This window comes from Schistocerca piceifrons, chromosome 2 (genome assembly GCF_021461385.2).
Source record: "Schistocerca piceifrons isolate TAMUIC-IGC-003096 chromosome 2, iqSchPice1.1, whole genome shotgun sequence".
Classification (NCBI taxonomy): Eukaryota; Metazoa; Arthropoda; class Insecta; order Orthoptera; family Acrididae; genus Schistocerca; species Schistocerca piceifrons.
The window spans coordinates 580,598,048-580,606,441 of NC_060139.1; the positions used below are offsets into that span (position 1 = coordinate 580,598,048).

Sequence of the window (8,394 nt, forward strand, 5' to 3'; positions counted from 1 at the left end):
GCAATCAATTTTCTGACAGGAGGGTATCCACACACCAGGCTACAAAAGATGGCACAAAGAGTAACAGAGAACATCCATCATGATCCATATTTTACCAAGACGTTTGCTATGTGTATTAGGAATTCCTTGTCACATAATCAAGCAGGGAAGTGGAAAATTATGGGACATAATTTATTTTGGAGACATAGTATAACATCGCAATGGTGGCATTTATGCATTCTGAAGTTAATTGAAGACGAAATTGTTTGGTATGATCATACAGGGTATGGACACTTCAGAATAAAGAAATGTATAGCTCATATGAATAGGTTCAATTACTTTAAAAGGCTAGTAGATAAAATAGTATCTTTAATTAGGACTTGTGAAATATGTCAGAAGGTGAAAGAGAATAACACTCATATTAAATACAAATTGTATCCAATCATTCCTAAGTTTATACACGATCTTACAGCAGTGGATTTCTTTGGACCAATTCTGAAAGGAAAGGGAGAAGTGTTGTATATTTTAGTCCTCATAGAGTGTTGGTCAAAGTATGTTAAGTTATATCCCACGAAAAAGGAAATACACCAGACGTGATACATTGTTTACAACATTTTCTGGAGGAAGGCAAACCGAAATGGTTTCTCTCCAATAATGGACCACAGGTTGCTAGTAATGATTTTAAAGAATTTTTAGCATTTGAAGGTATTCATCAAGTGTTAATATCCAACTATAACACGTCCTCGAATCCATGTGAATGGGTAATGAAAGAGATTGGGAAATTATGCCGCACCTGCTGCCATGAAAAACATACTTTATGGGCAATGAAGATCAAAGACTTTGAGCTTATTTTAAATGAATTAGTGCATTTATCAACTGGATTAACACCTTTAGAAGGAATAGGCAAACCTTTTGTAGGAGAACCTCCAATTAAATGTTTTAATTGGCCTGAACAACCTAACATCATCTTCAGAGCTCTGACTTGAAGAAAGAGACACCCAAGTTTTTTCAGAAATATGAAGGACCTTACCGAAGACAAATGGTATTACATCCCAAAACATTATTTTTAGTGGATCCTATAAAGGGATCAGAGAAAGGAAAGTGCAAAGTAAAGGACATAAAGTTTTATACCTCCCATGGATGTTAACGTTCTGTGTTAACGAGTGGACTGAAGACTGTCGGATCCTGAGTTGTTTTCGGTGTTCTTACCAAAATAGTTTTCCTGTACCGAATTCCCTTCAAATCTTAAACTATTCTGTAATCTATTCTTGAATTCTTAAACTATCCTATAATTTTAGTACGGAGAAAACTGGATATGCCAGTCAAGTAGAAAACAACCCAAGAGACTCACAGAATAAGAAAGAAAGTAGTCACTAGACATGAAATGAAACGAACAGAATATTATATTTATGGATAATGTAATATAATGCGAAGAACAGAACAACTATTTTATCGTAGTGTATAATTTTCTATTTTGTATAGAATATTTTATACCTCTTAGGAAATGTGATGTAAATGGGAGGGTTTGTATAATTTTTGGAAGGGGTGGGTAGTGCAGAAAGCACAATTTACACCAACAGATATGTCATGGCTAATACTGAACACACGTTGCACCTTTCAAAAAACCCTCGCAAACAAGTGTGACTGATTCTTCACCATTTGCCGTTCCATAGGGGTTGCTAAGATTTTCTTCGGGGACCTCAAGGGTGAAGGTGAGAATGTCCGTTCTGTAAGAGACAATTTAACACCATACCTCCTCTGGTTTCTCACTCAAGTACCAGCGAGGTAGGTGTTCTAACGGCGACTGGAACAGTCGTGGGGTTGTAGTGACGGAAACGCGGCGGGACCCACGGAGCAGCCCGCGAACAACAACGCAACGGGAGAGGATGGACATGACCAACAAAGGACCTTACGACTCAACAAGAACAGACAACAGAGTCATGAACCAAACAAGACAACCACATTCACTTGTAAAGAAAACATGAAAGTCAATACGCTGTCTAATGCGAGGCGATATGTCCTGAGACGCACGGGAGGTTAGACTGGCAGGCTGTGCGACAGGCAGGCACTTAAGTACTTGATCGGGGACACCGCTATTGGCCACTGCAACCACGTATTCCACTGTGGCACCCTCACTCTAAATGCGGGCCAGGAGGCGCGCGCCGCCACTGCTTACGGTGTGATGGTATAGGGACCTCTATGGGTCTTCGACGTCCATGACGTCTGGCGGGGATTCAAATTCCGCGGCGCGCGGTACCAGAATAGGGATCATGGGGAAGGGGGATGGGAAGGGTTTCCTGTCTTTGGGGCTTTGATCTTAGCAACCATTTCTATTTTTTTTTTTTTCCTTTCTTACTTCTCTTTTGAGTACCTGCCTATTTTTTCCCTCCTTCCATATTCATCTACTTCTATCGCACAACTTCTTCATATTCTCCATGGTTTCCAATAACCTACAGCTTATCTCCAGATAAGAAGACCGAAGAATCAGGCTGCACAAACACACATCATCATACACACAACGATACACGAGTACACAATCACTGAAACTACTAACTAGAAACCTGTTGAGAGGTAAGAACCATCAAGTGTTGTAGGGGGAAGGTATGTGTACATCTGGAAATATGCACACATTGTTATTTATTGAAGAACTATGACAATTCAGTATCGCATATGTACATAAGTATAGAAAAACTACGATGATTTTTGAATGAGAATACATAAGAAGGAGGCATGAGTAAGGAAAGAGAACATAAGCCAGGGAGGAATTGATTGTGATAATTATTAAGGAATGTCAGTCTAACAAACATTCAGATGATTTGTAGGATAGTGGGACTCTTATAACCTAAGTAAACATATTATATATTGAATAGTGTTTTGAGACATAGTATATACTAAGTATGTAGAAGTTGAAAAGTAGGGGAGGACTCTAGGGACCAAAGGAAGTATTAAGAAGGATATACGAAGTGTATAATAGATTTATATATTTCCCAGGAAATATTTAATTTTAGTGTACATAAAACCATGAGGCCAGCTCATAAAGGATAAGGGAGACGTACCCGACATTTGCTAAGGATATAAGGCAGGCGTACCTACATAGAGGAATAGGGTTTTGTTATAAAGGGGCATACCTACCGGAACAGAATGAGGAAGTGTACTCATAGGGTCAACCCACATGTAAGGTATAGGTACTGATCCTAGGAGAAAAGGACAGTATCGTGACAAAAGTCATACATTTTGTAGGAATTGTTCTGGTGAGTTTGAAGTCTATATTTCACTAGCACTATTATGATTCATGTGAGTTTACAAGTGTCGAGAAGAACACTTTCATATGCCCAGAGTTCATCCAGACTACAAACAGTCTATAATTAATGAGGCTATTACATTCTAAAGAAGCAGTACAAAGAATTAGAATAAAGAGTAAAATATTCAAGTGTCATGAACACCTGGAGCTTGCAATTGGAAACCAAAGGTTTAGGCCCCACGACTCCTAGATATAAAAGAATTGAGTCCAACACTGAGTGAAATACTCCCGTTTTATAATCAAAGTAAAATGAAAAAAGAAAAGCTAAACAGTAAAAAAAGGGTAATGCACAGTTAATAAAAGAATGTGGAGGGTATATTGTGGAATTATGAGTTGTTATTATATGTAATACTAATGTACATAATGAGTATGTATAAAATATCACATGCTCGAGCTGAGGGGAGGGATATGTAGTGCTTCGAGAATTTCCGCGTACATTCTAGAACCACTCGTCCTTCTACCGTCTTGAACACACGATATTTTAAAAATAAGAGTGGGAGAACATACATACTGCGCAACACATGTTTGTGCGTGCAGGCTGGAAAGGAGTCACGAGCACAAGGTAGACACGACGATCAAACGGCATCGTCAAGTGTTTGCCACTCGTGCCACGGGAGTCATATTAGAAGAACAAGAATGTTTATGTATCTTATGGGGTTTTATATCATTGATTATTGTAACGAGAAAAAAGAACAGCTGAAACATTGTTAATTATACTTCATGTGTTGGACTTGCTAGAAGCAAGACATGTTCATAAATTATGTGGTTGTAAAAAGTACATTATTGCAGATGTATTTCATCGAGTCAAGCGCAAGACAAATCAGTTGACTTATAAAAATTCGAATACTGATGTGAGAAATATTGAATTTGTTCTCTATGGAAGTTGAAATATACTATTTCTGAGTTTAAAGTATTCTTTGAGTACTAATTTATTTCAAAAATAGAGACAGAGTCTTATAAATTCCTGTAACCAGCATTATTCTTCGGAGAAGAAGGTTTTGGAGATCGACGGAGCCGGCAATCCAGATAAGAAGATAGGCTGTGCAGATCAAGTAAGTCAACTGCTGTGAGAGGTGTGAATTTTGCTTGCAATCCAATGTCACACCGCTTCTTATCATCAGAGTACTCATTGTTGCTACAACTGCCTCAGGGTCATTGATACCAGTTTTGATGTGGACTTCCTCAAAGAAGCCAGGTCTGTTCATTGTCATTAAATTTGTTTCCATTCTAAGTGGGGTTCTTAAGTATCTGTGCTACATTGTTTCCAAAGAAGGTAGTCAGTAATGCAACACAGGATGTATTGTTACACCCACCACCAACAAAACTATAATTATCCATGTTGATTGTTGGATTATTAAGTCCTCCTTCAGTGATCACAGTATGATCAGGGAACTTATGTACAAGCATACTGAGGTTTTCTCTAAAGTTTTTGGTTAACTGAGGAGAAGAATCTGGTAGTCGATAGGACCCCACTATAATTTTATGTCTGTCCTTGATACTGTCTTGCCCAAACAATCTTATGTCCAGCTTCAACTTCTATCTAAATGGATCTGTGATTCTCATCTACTGCAAAACATACACTACCTCCATTTCCTGTTTCCCTATACTTCCGGTACATGCTTACATTTTGCCCAAAGATCATACAACTGTCAACTTCAGGTTCTAACCAGCTTTCCTGCTTAATATTATGCGAGATCCAGTGCTTTTTAGAAGCACTTCTTTCCCTGGGACTTTGTTGCGAATGCTTCAGCAGTTAACCACTAGGATCTGTGGGAGGCATTTGAATTGGATGGCGAGACACATATAAACCGTTGTGGTGCACCCTACACACGGTCAGCTACATGGGTAACTTACCACTGATGTGCAGTGCACACCTGACCTATTTACGGAGACCCTACAACTCTCAGCTCTATGGTGCAAGCCTAGGAAGTCACACCCTAGCTTGTCACAGAACCCTCAGAGTCTCTAAAAGAAGAAAGAGTGCTAGGATTTAATGTCCTGTCGACATTGAGGTCATTAGAAACGGAACACAAGCTCGGACTGGATCAATGATAGGGAAGGAAATAGGCAGTGCCCTTTCAAAGAAACCATCCTGGCATGTGCCTGGAGCAATTTCGGGCAATTACAAAAAACTACACCTGGATGGCCAGATGTGGATTTGAACCATCATTCTCACAGATGTGGGTCCAGTGGGATAACCATTGTGCCACCTCACTCAGTCATGGTGTCTATGGTTCACGCTTTCCATTCAACTCAGAACTGGAGGGGTGGGGGGCATGATCTGTTCTGGAGGCAATGCTGCAGGTTGTGAACTTCATTGAAACTCTGTTAGCAAGGCTGGTATTCTCAACCAAGTATGACCTCAGAGTTCAGATGCCAAGCATCATCTGTCCAATGTGCACCACAATCTGTAGTTGGTTGCACCCTGTTCCTTCAACAGCTGAGAGCATACCTCTTCAACGTGTCGAATGAGGCCTCAGACATACAAACCGAGTGTACCTGGTGTTCCTTCCTATCCCTTTTTGACATTTACATAAGGGGTACTATTATTTTCCATCCATTTTAACTGCTGACAATTAATAGACTCCTACTCTTTCATGTTTATTTCCTCTAAACACAGGACAAAGTGGGTTTCCCCAAAAGTGGTGATGTGAGTCCACCTGGCTTAATGTCAGCTTCAGTGAAAGACAGCACCTGGAACTTGTTTATTAGAGGGATCGGTATTACACCTTGAGTCCTCCCTGGTCCCTGTCTACCCCTTATAGGATACCTAGACCCACCACTGACACACCAATCATAGTCAAGTGAATGGGTACTGATTAGACTTCTATTTCCTGCAAGAGAGACAGTAATCACAAGAGAGGATAATACTATGGCACACAACCCTTGGCAGCCTTCCCAACACACCCATTTCCGGCAGCTTTCAATCACTTGACAGTAGTCAGGGTTATTTCCATCTGCTTACAAACTGCAACCAACTCAACCCCTTGTGGAGAACAGCAAACAGCAGCATTATATTAACTTGTATCCATAGTGTTCTCTTCAATACAAATGATTTTCATGTGATATTCTGACACACAACAATTCCAGACATTCTATGCATCCTTTCCTGTTTGGTTATGCAATTTTTTTGATGATTCACTCATGAAACAAATCTATCTTAAACCTCAAGATGCCATGTGGGGATGGGGTGGTACTTTGTGTCTGCCTTTAACCAATATTTCAATCCAGTCAGGTACATTCTTTAAACTTTTGAAAAAATATTTACTGTTTTTAATCCAATCAGTAGCCAAAAGATATTCTTAAGTTCTGGTTCATAATTACACTTCAGTTCCTCTTTAAAAAAAATATGTTGTTAATGCAGATCAACAACAATTATGAAATTATTTTTTTAAAATGTTTTATGCGGTCGGCTTAAAGTACCCCCCTCCACCCTTGGTAATACATGTTTCTGAAAATACGTTGGTATTACTAGGAATTATATCCATGTCTTGTCTAAGCTGCAGATTTTGTTTTGTTAGTACCGGTAGCTCTTCCAACCATTAACTATATTTGCTCTGCAGCTACGTCTTTCCTATTAATTTGCCACAAGCAACGAAAAAATAAATATCTCACAGATATGTTTAAACAATTTTCTGTTAATTTTTTTACCTATTTACGTTCTTATCTATGAGCTGTGTGCTTATTTTCTTTGTTCAGGAACTATTATACTTAAAATCGTTTTGTGCTTTCACATACCTACTGGGTTTCTTTTCGTCGAACCTTCCAAAGGAGAAATTAATTGGCATTCAGCAGAAATAAAGAAATCTAACGAGGCGGCCAATATTTCAGTGTGGTGCTTTCTAGACTTGGTCGTCCAAGCGTTTACTTTTCGATTCCATCAAATGTGGACACCTCATTGATGAGACGTTGCTGTGATGCTGCGGCGTAACGTTGACAACCAAAGTGAAGCTACTCTTTAAGTGACGGAACGACCTTCAAGGTCGGTTCGCCGTGGACGTCAAAAAAATTACACAATTCATTTCAAATAGCAGTATTCACACAGGATAGGGACGAAAGGTTTGGCGCTGGCGTCGTGGCCTAACAACGGAAGTACCGCTGCACTAACATGTGTTGATTTTGCGGCTTCGTAATATTTATGTCATTTCTTGCTCTGTCAGTCAGTCGTGACATTTGAGACCGCAGCATGCGGGCTTGATATTAAAAACATTCCTTTTGTATTTTCTCCCGCAGTAGACCCAATGGTTGGTGGCAAACTTTTTTTTTAGGTTTTGCAATACTTGAACAAATAAATAAGTCTACATACCGGTAGGTTGTAAATAAGGATATTAATACAGCCTTAAATGAATAAGGTCCTTTGAAGTGTCTACATTGATAACTTATCAACTGTGTTAATTTTACGTTATCTGCACTAAACAAGTGTCTCAAACTGCTGTTACTCTTATCTGAAGACTTCGCCATTGAGAAGTTCAAATCAAACGTGTCTGCACAGTCTGTTTTTCTCTGTTTTATATTTCCAACATTTCGTAATCATTTTTCGTGTTTGAGGCAAAATGTGATCGGAGGGTGACGAAAGCCGTCATGGGTATTGTAGCGCCGGTCACAAGTATTCCGAAACTGCACTACGTAGAGTGGCGACCTAACATAATCATGTTTTTACACTGTCGACCTTGCACGTTTAACAAATGCCGAGGCGCCCGTTAAGTCATATGGGCCATAAGTATTGCTTATATTTCAGGCTACACTCTTAGAAAAATTTTTTTCGAACCACAAGGTTCCATTTCTGTTAAAAATATTTCGTTTTTACTAATCACACCAGGCAAACATGCTTCGTGTTCTGTACGGGATGTTCATTTTTTATTATCGTAACCGTAGAAAATGCGCAAATACATCAAGAGTTACTGTACCCCATCTTAAAATTCATTCGCCGTGTGAGCAAGACTTAACTACACACGAAAACAGCTGCTACAGGTAATAAATGAAAACATATTTACCTGTACAAATCGCGTCACCTAATTGGTCATCTGTCTACTTCATTACACGTATGCCAACAGTCCAAATTAATATTGTAACTGTGCAATAAGGTCTGTTCGCGAGGACTTTGTGTGAAGACT

General features: G+C 39.3%; 1 protein-coding gene across 3 annotated transcripts in view; it reads right to left on the reverse strand.

The window, feature by feature from the left end:
• Nucleotides 1–8,394, reverse strand: part of LOC124774975 (thialysine N-epsilon-acetyltransferase-like) — a 137,337-nt gene extending 128,943 nt beyond the window's left edge. Inside the window, exon 1 of one of the 3 annotated variants that reach the window (XM_047249713.1) lies at nucleotides 8,275–8,394. The gene's annotated coding sequence lies outside the window, so the exon portion shown is untranslated. Of the gene's footprint in view, nucleotides 1–7,018; nucleotides 7,249–7,586; nucleotides 7,609–8,274 lie in introns of those variants that run through there. The other 2 variants (XM_047249715.1, XM_047249712.1) reach the window with 2 other exon arrangements.